This window comes from Vigna radiata, chromosome 7 (assembly GCF_000741045.1).
Source record: "Vigna radiata var. radiata cultivar VC1973A chromosome 7, Vradiata_ver6, whole genome shotgun sequence".
NCBI classification, from domain to species: domain Eukaryota; kingdom Viridiplantae; phylum Streptophyta; class Magnoliopsida; order Fabales; family Fabaceae; genus Vigna; species Vigna radiata.
The window spans coordinates 10,861,358-10,873,664 of record NC_028357.1 but is presented as its reverse complement, the minus strand read 5'-3'; the positions used below and the strand labels follow the sequence as shown (position 1 = coordinate 10,873,664).

Sequence of the window (12,307 nt, the reverse complement as noted above, 5' to 3'; positions counted from 1 at the left end):
TGCATTATTAGTTACTAGGGGAGGCTAGGGATAGCAAGCCGGTAATTAGTAATAGGCTCTTTTCACTAAGGAATTGAGCTAAGGGTAATTAAGAAAGTTTGCATGACAATTAGATAAACAAGTGAATTAAATAAGAAGAGTAAATATATGAGAGTGGATAAGATGAAATTGTAAACCCCAACAACACCATTTATCCATAGTTCTCAAAACCAATTGAATCAATTGCATTGCATGTTTATTTTTGTTCTTTGCATACAACCACCAATATTATTCTTTTCTCAAGTCTTACAAGATTAGGTTACATGAAAGCTAAGGCCTAAGAGTCCTTTTAGAAAAGGATATTCGGACTTACCCGTTTATATTACTTGATAACGATCTGGTACACTTGCCAGGGACTTAACACTCCACCTATGCAACAAAACCTGAGGCAGCAACAACAACAACAGCAAGAGGCACCTTCCCAATCAGCTGCCCAACCTTCTACTTCTTCTGAGCCTTCATTGGAAGAGTTAGTGAGACAGATGACCATGCAGATCATGCAGTTTCAGAAAGAGACCATGCAGTTTCAGAAAGATAACATGCAATTTCAGCAGGAGACTAGAGCTTCCATACAAAGTATCACTAACCAGATGGGTCAGATGGCTACTCAGCTTAACCAGGCACAGTCTCAAAATTCTGATAAGCTACCATCCCACACTGTGCAGAATCCGAGGAATGTGAGTGCCATAACCCTCAGATCAGGGAAGCAAATTGTTGTGCCTTCAGAGCCCACTTCTACACCTACACCCATGCCTTCTACTTGTCCTAGAAAAGAGGACCATGACAGTCCAAGCAGGGCATTTGAGGTGGGTGGATCTTCTTCTTCTCCCGGTGGTTCTTCTTCTTCAGGTGGACTTTCTCCTTCTTCCACCACTACCATCGGCACACCTTCTCCTATGTGTGATCGGCCTATCCCTCTTCCCTTCCCTTCAAGGGCACTTCCTAGCAAAAAGATGGAAGAGGTGGATAAGGAAATGTTGGAGACCTTCAAGAAAGTAGAGGTGAACATACCTTTACTTGATGCCATCAAGCAGATACCGAAGTATGCCAAATTCTTGAAGGATTTGTGCACACACAAGAGAAAAATGAAAGGCAATGAAAGGATCAGCATGGGCAGGAATGTATCTGCACTTATTGGTAAGTCGGTCCCGCACATTCCTGAAAAGTGCAAGGACCCAAGTATATTTTGCATTCCTTGTGTGATTGGAAATAGTAAATTTGAGAATGCCATACTTGATTTAGGTGCTTCCATTAATGTCACGCCTTTGTCCATATATACATCTTTGTCTCTTGGTCCTTTGTAAACCACGGGTGTGGTCATTCAGTTGGCCAATAGGAGTGTTACCCACCCAACAGGTTTCATAGAGGATGTCTTGGTTAGGGTTGGTGAATTGATTTTTCTTGATGACTTTTATGTTTTGGAGATGGAGGAGGGATTCTCTCATGGATCCGCTCCCATTATCTTAGGCAGGCCATTTTTGAAAACTGCTCGAACTAAAATTGATGTGTATGCTGGAACTTTGTCTATGGAATTTGCTGATATTGTTGTTCATTTTAATATCCTTGATGCAATGAAATTTCCAGCTGAGGACCATTCTATTTTTAGGATTGACATGTTGGATGACATTATTGATGAGTATGTTGTTGATGACTTTCACCCTTTGCATGAGAAGAAGCATTCTTTTCTATCTTCTTTGTAAACCCCCAACAACTCCATTCATCCATTGTTTTCTTCTTGTCATTTGAATCAATATCTTTTGCATGTTTATATTTTATTCTCACATCAAATTTATTAATCTTTATTTTCAAGTCTTATTATTTTAATTCACGCGAACGATAAGGCCTTTCGAGTCTCTTGGGAAAACGATACTTGGTCTTACCATTTACTATTACTTGAACGATTTGGTACGCTTGCCAATCCGTTAACAGTGACACACATAGTTTCTATACCTTACCACCCCCAAACAAATGGGCAAGCTGAGATCTCTAACAGGGAGATTAAGAGGATCTTGGAGAAGATTGTCCAGCCCAACAAAAAAGACTGGAGCAATAGGTTGGACGATGCTCTTTGGGCCCACAGGACTGCCTACAAAGCACCCATAGGGATGTCTCCTTATCGGGTTGTCTTTGGAAAGGTATGTTGTCTACCAGTTGAGATTGAGCATCGAGCATACTGGGCTGTGAAGACTCGCAACTTCTCCATTGACCATGCTGGAGAGGAAAGGAAGTTGCAACTAAATGAATTAGATGAGATCCGGTTGGAGGCCTATGAGAACTCGAAGTTCTACAAGGAGAAGACAAATAGTTTCCATGATAGTTCTATTGTTAGAAAGGACTTCGAGGTTGGCCAACAGGTTTTATTGTATAGCTCCAGGCTAGGCCTCATGAGTGGTAAGTTGAGATCAAAGTGGATTGGACCTTTTGTTGTGACTAATGTTTATCCTTATGGTGCAGTTGAGATTCAAAGTCTTTCCACAGCTAAAAGCTTCAAGGTGAACGGGGCATAGACTGAAGCCCTTCCTCAGCAATCCTTCTTTAATGGATGCAGTGGTGGAGGAGACGTCTTTGGTCCACCCCACCTATCCTCCCATCTGACTCAAGGAGTTTCTTTTCTACTTCCCTCCTCACTTTTATTGCACTTTGTCGATATCTGATGACTGTTCTGATTGTTGATCTGCTGATTGTGACACATTGAGGACATTGTGTCATTTAAGTGTGGTCTATTAGGGGAGGTTGTTTCTTTGTTTCTGTTTTGGTTTTTATACAGTTTGTTGTGTCTTGTGTACAGTTTTGCATGCCTTTCACTTCACTTCATGGATACTCTGATTTGTTGGATTCCTTGTTTTTCTTTGCTTGGAAGATGATCATGATGTTTGAGAGTTGAATTGATTGTGACCGTATTACCTGTGTGAGATTTGAGCCATTTGATGATCTTTCTTGTGTGTGATATGTCTCTTGATTGCTTGCACATATGCCTTGGCTTGACTCTTTTTGATGATTCTTGATTAATATGCATGTTTGAAAGTGATAAAGGCCGTTTTTTTGTTGAGCCTCTCTAGCCAAATGAGCCTACCATGTTTTGATCCATTGGTGACCCCTTTTGAGCCTATGCTTTCCCCATTTCTTTGTTTTGAAGCTGATACACTAGCCCTAAGTGAAAAACCATGTTTACCTTAACCTTAGGGAATTTTGGAGCTTTGGAATTGTTTTGGGAATAAGTGTGGTCTCCTGGGAGTTTCAGATGAATTGGCTAGTGAGTCCTCTTCTTGTCGTGTTTTTGTAAATACGTTATGTATCTTGTCTCTTGAAATTATTGCTGAATAGAGTAAAGAAAAGAGACAGGATGAAAAAAGAGAGAGCAGAAAAACAGTGAAAAATGAAAAAAAAAATTGTGAATAATGGAGTCAAGAAGAGGATGGAATTAGGGGTTGTGGGTGTGTTTGAATGTGTTTACACTTGTTCCTAATTGCTCCTCTGTTCCTTATGGTTAGTAGCTTCTTATCCAGATGTATCCTCCCATGCGTATGTGCTTGAGTGTTGATATTAGAGGCTTGCCAAGTCTATTTGTATTTGCTTTCTTGAGTGCATGGAGTGACATTGATTTACCTTAAACACTTGAGAGAAACACTGATTGTGTGCATCTGTGAGGCTTTGTTGCTTTTGATTCATCTCTTGAACTGATTGACTGTTTTCCATGTACTGAACTGTTTGGATGATCCTGTGAGTATCTCCTTTCATTGATTTTGTTTTGGATACTGTCCACTTCCTTTCACTGTCCAGATTTTGTGAGAATTGTGCAGCTTTGTTTCTGTTTTGTGAGTCGTTGTTGTCTGTCTGTCGAGTCTGTGTCACCTCCCTGATCTTTGAGTAGTTCCCTGGTTTTCATCTTGGTTTTGCCCAGGAGTGCAAAAGACTAAGTGTGGTCTATTTTGATGAGTCGTTATTTCTTGAACTGTATTTAGTTTATTGCACTTAAATAAACCAGGGAATTGTGTTTAATTGTCTGTTATTTCCCCGTTTTCCAAATTCTGCTTAATTTGGTCAGAAATTCTTAATTGTGCTAATTTGGATTTTCTGAGCTGATTAAGTGCATTTTGGTTGCAGGGAAATTTTGGGAAACATCATTTGGAGCATTAGGGAAGTTGGCGTGATCATTCAAGACTCAACATTTAGTCACTTCCATTTTAATTAAGTTGTAATTTCGTTTTCTAGAAGACCTTAATTAGAATTAGGTGTTTTGGACCCTTTTGGGGGCAATTTTGTAAAAAACACCCATGTGTAGGACATGTGCCTTTTAGGTTAGGGTTTTTATTTTGTTGTGGACACCATTTGGAGGGAAGCTCTCGGTTTTTAGATGGAAATATCGAGCCACACATTGAAACACTTCATACTTTTGGTTTTAGAGCTTTTCTCTCTTAGGATTTCTTGTATGAACATGCCTTCAGAGAGCTTGTCTTGGTGTTTTCGGTTTTGAGCCATTTTCGATGAACAAGATGCAGATTTTATTCTTCTCTTAACTTACTCTTGGTTGTCTTAGCTCATTACTGGTGAAAAACCATTCATTTCCACTTCCATTTGCTTGTTCTTGGTGCTTGAAGCTTGAGCTTTGGAGCTTGTTTTTGCATTTCTATGGTGGATGTTGGGCTTGAGTAACTTTATATTTCGTTTTCCTCTTCATTTGATGCTGTTCTTCTCGTTTTTCCTTGCTTTTCATTTGGTTGGATGATAAAAATGGAGTTCTATGTGAGTTTTGGGTTGAAGAGAGCTTAAGTTGATGTGTGGTGTTGTGGTTTGGACCCTTTCTTCTTGGTTTTCGTTTTTTATATTTGAAACAAGGAATGGACCAGATTTTTGTGTTGTTATGGTGGTTGGACAGAGCTGGAGTTGATGGTTTAGGTTTTATTTTCGTTTTTGCAAAGAAAGTTGAAGAAAAGTTAGTATTAGAAGTGGATTGATGAGTAGAAGTTTGGGTTTGTTGTTCTTGTGTTAATTTGTAACTTGAACTTTGTTCTCACGAGTTGAATTTCGGTTTTGGAAGGTGGAGGAAAGCATTTTGATGCCTGTTGCTGAAGAAGAAAAAAACGTTTGGTGTTTGTAGGAGAGAAGAATTTGTTCATTTAATTTTTACCACTTTTGGACCAACACAAAAAGATGCTAGTTTTGACTCAAGGAATGTTTCCTTTTTGGTCTTGCCTTTAGCATTGCAATCTGCCGAGAGAAGCACAAGGGAATGGAAGTTTATGGTGTTTATTTTCATTGGACCTTGCTTACATGGCACATTGGTTAGACCATCCAAAGTATCTTCCATTTGCACATTGGTTTTTGAAGCAACTTTTGTAGAAGCTCTTCATTGCTCAAGGAAATTGTGGCTTTGTGTGTGGTTTCATTTTATTTTGCTGCATGGGAGGAGAGAATGGACGGTCTTGCATGAATTGGAAGGCACATGTTAATTTTCTTGGAAAATGGTGCACATGGGAGAAGAAGTCAACACATTTGGTAGCTTATTGAAGAAAGAAAGTCAAGTTTGGATATGGTGCTTGGTGACTCACGGCGCTAGAGGTTTTCTTGGCCATTTGGAGTTTTAATTTATTTGTTAATTGCACCTTGGTTCACATAAATTACTAGAAGTTAAATAGGCTTGTTTATTTCTCTTGTTTTCACTTAGTTTAATTAATAGGTTGAGTTTAATGTGTTTAAGTTAATGTTAAGTTTAATTATTTTTAACTGTGTTTGTTAATTTGTTTGTAACAGTGTTTGATGTTTGAATGTTGTCTAAGGTTTTTAATAGTGTTAATTTAATTTCCATGGCAGCTTAAATTAGTTTGGTTGGTCATTGACGATATTGCACTGTTTCCTTGATATTCTTGAATTGTGATTGTTTGTGCACTCTGACTTGGTTAATGTGAATTCTATTTTTGCACTTGCAATTGGGTATATGCTTAGTTGCCCAGTTGGTGTTACATCTTCGCTTAGTTGATGTAACCGAATGGTGTAAATTAGATTTGATATTAACACTGCATTCGCTTAGTTCGCTTTTATGAAAACAGGGTTAACCTTCGCTTAGTTAGTTAACTTTGTTGGATTAGAGGTTTGAGTTGCAACCTTATTTTGTTGATCTGTGATTAGAAACATTGTAGTTAAGTTAATGACCAACCTTCTTTAGTTTGTGTTTGAAATCATTTTCTTTAGATCTGTGTTTACATCTTTGTTTGCATCTGTGTTTTGGATTTCAGTTAATTCGTCTGTATTCACCACAACCTTTTCAACCCCCCCCCCCACCTTCGTGTTAGACTTGATTCTCGAACCGCAAAATTGGTCTTTGGGAGACGACCTAGGGGTCATTCCCTAGCTATACTACATTTCTCATATGCAATCAAATTTGTATGGGCCGCAACACCCATCAATCACGATCATAAATCATCACACATCTTTTCACATAGCTAGTGAACCATTCACTTGTATATCAGCATGTAATACAATCTCAATTATCATCCACATTCAATCATCATCAAATAAACTCATCATGCAATAATCATCAAGTCAAACCATAGTCAGAAACAGTGTTCAAGCCAAGCACAGACACCTATACTACTCAACAAAATTCAACCTAGTCTAAAAATTCAAAGTACAAAAGAGAAAGATAAAACCTAGTTTGCCTCCCAGTAGCGCTTGTTTAACGTCACGAGCCTGACCCGGAACTCATGGATCCACCAACATCATCACCATGGAAAATTGTTCCACTTCTCCTCCCAAATAATGTTTGAGTCTCTGACCATTCACCACTCATCTCTGCTGCTGACCATTATTATTTGGATTCTCCAATTCCACTGCTCCATTCGAATATACACACTTTACTACAAAAGGTCCTGACCATTTTGATTTCAACTTTCCAGGAAATAACTTCAATCGTGAATTAAATAGTAACACCTGCTGCCCCGGGTTGAAAACTCTTCTTATCAGCTTCCTGTCATGATAAAATTTCTGGATGAGTCATATGCATGTAATCGCATCTCTTCAAGCTCCAACAATTGACTTCTCCGTTTGCTTCGAGTTTCATGAGGATCAAAATTTAAAAACTTCAAAGCCCATAAAGCCTTATGCTTCATCTCTACTGGAAAATGACATGCTTTCCCATATACCAACTGAAAAGGTGATAATCCCTTAGAAGTCTTCATAGTTGTCCTGTATGCCCAAAGAGCATCATCCAGTTTATGTGACCAATCTCTCCTTGAAAAAGCAACTGTCTTCTCTATGATTCTCTTGATTTCCCTGTTAGAAACTTCAGCTTGCCGATTGGTTTGCGGAAGATAAGGTGCAGCCATTTTATGTTTCACCCCATAGTGTTTGAGAACCTTGGCATGCTGAGCATTACAAAAATGAGACCCATCACTGATGAGTACTCTGCGAGTTCCGAAACGTGAGAAAATTTGCCTTTTCAAGAATTTGATCACCGTAATAGCATCATTCTTAGGACATGCTAAAGCTTCAACCCAACTCACATAATCAACAACCACCAAAATATATTCATTCTTAAAAGATGGTGGAAAAGGCCCAACAAAATTAATACCCCAACAATCAAAACCTTCAACTTCCAAAATGCCTTGTAATGGCATCTCGTGTCTTCGTGAAATAGCTCCTGTCCTTTGACACCTTTCACAATTGCTAGCATGACTAATAGCATCTTTAAACAAAGTAGGCCAATAAAATCCTGACTGAAGAACTTTTGCAGCAATTCGTTCTCCATTATAATGACCTCCATAAGGAGAATTATGACAGTGCTAAAGAATTCCTTCCGCTTCTTCCTTCGTTACACATCTCCTCAGGAGATTATCTGCTCCAATCTTAAATAAATACGGATTATCCCATATGAACTTTTAAGCATCATGTAAAAACTTCTTTTTTTGTTGCCAATTCAATTCTTCAATGATAACACCTGCAGCTTTAAAATTAGCCATATCAACAAACCATGGCCTCTACTGAATGTACAAGAGAGTTTCATCTGAAAAAGACTCCTAGATTTCTTTTTCCTTGCTCGTTACTTCAGTGTTGACTACCCGAGATAAGTGATCAGCAATTAAATTTTCACTCCCCTTTTTATCACGAATCTCCACATCAAACTCTTGTAACAAAAGCACCCACCTGATTAACCATGGCTTTGAATCTAGCTTTGTCAATAAGTATTTTATGGCTGCATGATCCGTATAAATTATCACTTTAGATCCAATAAGATAAGATCTAAATTTTTCCAATGCATAAACTATAGCCAAAAATTCCTTCTTTGTAGTGGCATAATTCAGTTGGGCTTCATTCAAAACTTTACTAGCATAGTAAATAGCATGAAATACCTTTTCTCTTCTTTGACCCAACACAGCACCTATGGCATAGTCATTGGCATCACACATAAGCTCAAAATCTTTATTCCAATCTGGAGCCACAATTACTGGAGCAGAAATCAAGCTTTTCTTTAAGACATCAAAAGCTTGCACACATTCCGGACACATCTCAAATGGTGTATCCTTAACAAGTAGATTACTCAATGGCTTAGCAATCTTCGAAAAATCTTTAATGGATCTCCAATATAACCCAGCATGGCCTAAGAAACTTCGGATTCCTTTCACATTTGTTGGTGGTGGAAGTTTCTCAATAACCTCCACTTTTGCCTTATCCACTTCAATCCCCCTGGCTGAAATCTTGTGTCCCAACACAATTCCTTCTGTAACCATAAAATTGCATTTCTCCCAATTCAACACCAGATTTGTTTGAACACATCTTTTAAGAACAACATCCAGGTTGATCAAACATCTTTGAAAAGAATCTCCAAACACTAAAAAATCATCCATGAAGACTTTTATACTTTGTTCCATAAACTCTGCAAAGATTGCTTGCATACACCTTTGAAAAGTAATAGGGGTATTAAATAATCCAAATGGCATTTTTCTATAAGCAAATATACCAAAAGGACATGTAAAGGTTGTCTTTCTTGATCTTCAGGATCCACCACAATTTGATTATATCTCGAATAGCCAACTAGGAAGCAATAGTACGCTTGTCCAGCCAATCGTTCTAGCATTTGACCCATAAAAGGTATAGGAAAATGATCCTTCCTAGTAGTTGTATTCAATTTCCTGTAATCAATACACATTCGTCACCCAGTAACTGTCCGTGTAGGGATCAGTTCATTTTTCTCATTATAAATCACCGTCATTCCTCCTTTCTTTGGAACCACTTGAACTGGACTCACCCATTTACTCACCTCCTTTCTAGTAACTTCAACACTTCCTTTCCCACGACCTCCTTCATAACAGGATTTAGTCTTCTTTACGGTTTGGGATACCAGCCTATAATAATTCTCCATAAGAATTCTATGCATACAGTATGTGGGACTTATACCCTTAAGATCTGCAATTGACCAACCTATAGCACCCTTATTTGCTTTTAAAACTTCCACCAACTTCTCCTCTTCTTTTGAAGATAATAAAGTACTGATAATAACTGGCTTTCCTCCATTATCTTCTAAAAATACATATTTCAAATGTGGTGGTAACTCTTTCAATTCAAGCTTGCTTTCTTTCACTTTCTCTTTGGGCTCAATCTTTTCAAAGCTGGCCTTTTTTGTTGGAATTTCCATTGGTGCCTCCAAATTACGAACACATTCTTCAATCATTTTATCTTCCTCTCCATGTAAATCTTCACACTCAATAAAGATGCATTTCGCATTCTATTTTCTTGCCTCATACAAAGTTTTTCCGCAATATCTATTTGAAAGCATGACTTATCATCTTTTGGATGCGACATTGCTTGGAAAACATCAAAATCTACCTCTTCATCTTGTACTCTGACTTTAAGCTTACCATTTTCAACATCAATTAAGATCCTGGCTGTCTTCATAAAAGGTCTTCCAAGAATCAAAGGTGTATCTCCATTTTCTTCCATCTCCATTATAACAAAATCCACTGGGAATAAAAATCTATCCACCTTGACTATTACGTCTTCAGCCACTCCATATGGATATTTAAGAGATCTGTCTGCCAATTGAAGAGTCATCCTTGTTGGCTTAAGTTCCAATCCTTTAATCCTTTTAAACATGGAAAGAGGCATTAGATTAATATTAGCTCCCAGATCAATCAGAGCTTTCCCAACTTCTAACTCTCAAATGGTGCATAGAATGGTAAAGCTCCTTGGATCTTGTAATTTAGGAGGTAATCTCCTTTGTATGACTACACTACAATTTCCTTGCACTTCAATAGTTTCCTTCTCAACATACTTCCTTTTCTTCATGAGATGTTCTTTTAAAAACTTTGCATATGACGACATTTGCTGAAGTGCCTCAGAAAATGATATAGTTATTTCCAACTTCTTAAAGATCTCCATGAAGCGTTCAAACTGCTTTTCTTTCTCCCTCCTATAATATGTCTTTGGATAAGGCAAGGGTTTTTCATACTCCCTCTCTTTCAATTTTACAACCTCTTCTTCTTGAATTTTGCCCTCATCCCTCAAATTTTTATTCATCATATTTTTCTCTCTCTCACACTCATCCCTCTAATCGCTCTTTTTTTCAACTTTTTCTTTCTCTCTTTTTTCAATTTTTCTCTCCTCTAATACTCTCCCACTTCTGGTAACAATCTCACATGCTTCTCTCACATTCTCCACATGATTAACATATAAAACACTACTATTCACAACTCGCTGAAAAATCTCATCAGACTCTGCACTCCTCTGTATTGGCATAAATTGAGGCTGCTTTGAGATTCTTGAGGCTTCTATAATTTCTTGTGGTAGAGTAGATAATTCTTGCATAATTATCTCTAACTGCTAAACAATTATCTTGCTCTGCTCCATCATTAAACTATGATTTTGTAAAGATGAAGCTTCCTAAATAAAATCAGCACTTTCGCTATGTGTTTCCTCACTATCTGAAATACTCTCAATCAGATCATAGGCCTCATCCTCAGTCTTTCTTCTTATGTTGCCTCCGAGTGAAGCATTCAATATCATCTTTGATTACATATTTAGGCCTCTCAGGTATGCAAGAACTAGAGTTCTCTTGTCAAACCCATGAACAGACGTTTTTCTCAATAGGCCTTTAAACCTATCCCATGCTTGTCCAAGAGTTTCTTTCATGCCTTGTTTAAACAAAGAGATCTCCAACCTTCCTTGGGTGACTTTCGACTATGGAAAATACTGGTTCACAAATTTGGATGCCACAGTTTCCCACGTAGTGAAAGTTCCTTCTAGAAAGGATTTTACCCATGTCTTAGCATTGCCTCCCAGTGAGAATGGAAACAAACTAAGCTTTACTTGATCATCAGATACTCCAATCATCTTTACAGTGTTGCAAATTTCACTAAACGTTGTCAAATGATCATAAGGATTTTCATTTAACAAGTCGTGAAATTGGATGCTTTGTACCAAATGAATCAACGCAGGGTTCATCACCATATTGGTTGTATTATCCGTGGGCATGGCTATACTGTTGAAGTGAAACGGACCCACAACATTTGATGCATCAACAAGTATGCGTCTGGCAGGAGGTTGTTGTTTTGCCATCTCTTCTAATTGCTCTAGTGAGGGTTGTAACAATCTTTCAGGAGAAGGAAATAATTCTCTAGATGGACGTTTAACTTTCTTTCCCCTCCTGTCTGTTAGTCCTTCAAGAAGCAGTTGCTGGTTTTTCTTACTTCTAGTATGAATGACTTCCTGCATAAACAAGAAACAAATACCCTAGAAGCACTTTTATATAAAAAATAAATAAAAATAACAAAAATAAAATATATACAAACAAGTCAAATTTGATCAATTTACACTACTCGAAAAGATAAACCATGAGTCCCTGGCAACGGCGCCAAAAACTTGTTAAGCTCCTGACAAGTGTACCAGATCGTTATCAAGTAATATATAAATGGTAAGTCCGAGTATCGTTCTCCCAAGGACTCTTAGGCCTTATCTTTCATGTAAATTGATCTTATAAGACTTGAGAAAGAAATAATTTTGTAGTGTGAATGCAAAACGAAAATAAACATGCAAATGCAAGTGAATCAATTGGCAAAGAAAATATATGAATGAATGAAGTTGTTGGGGTTTACAATTTCATCTTATCCACCCTCTTATATCTACTTTTCTTATTTAATTTGCTTTATTATCTAATTGTCCTGCAAACTTTCTTAGCCTACCCTAAACCAAATTCCTTAGCGAAAAGAGCTTACTATTAATTACTAGTTTACTATATCTAGTCTCCCTGAGTAATTAATAATGCATTAAAGTACAGAAG

General features: G+C 37.7%; 1 pseudogene; it reads left to right on the top strand.

Moving 5' to 3' along the window:
* LOC106766051 overlaps positions 1-1,739 on the top strand; it is a 20,486-nt pseudogene extending 18,747 nt beyond the window's left edge.
* Positions 1,740-12,307: the final 10,568 nt, after the last annotated feature.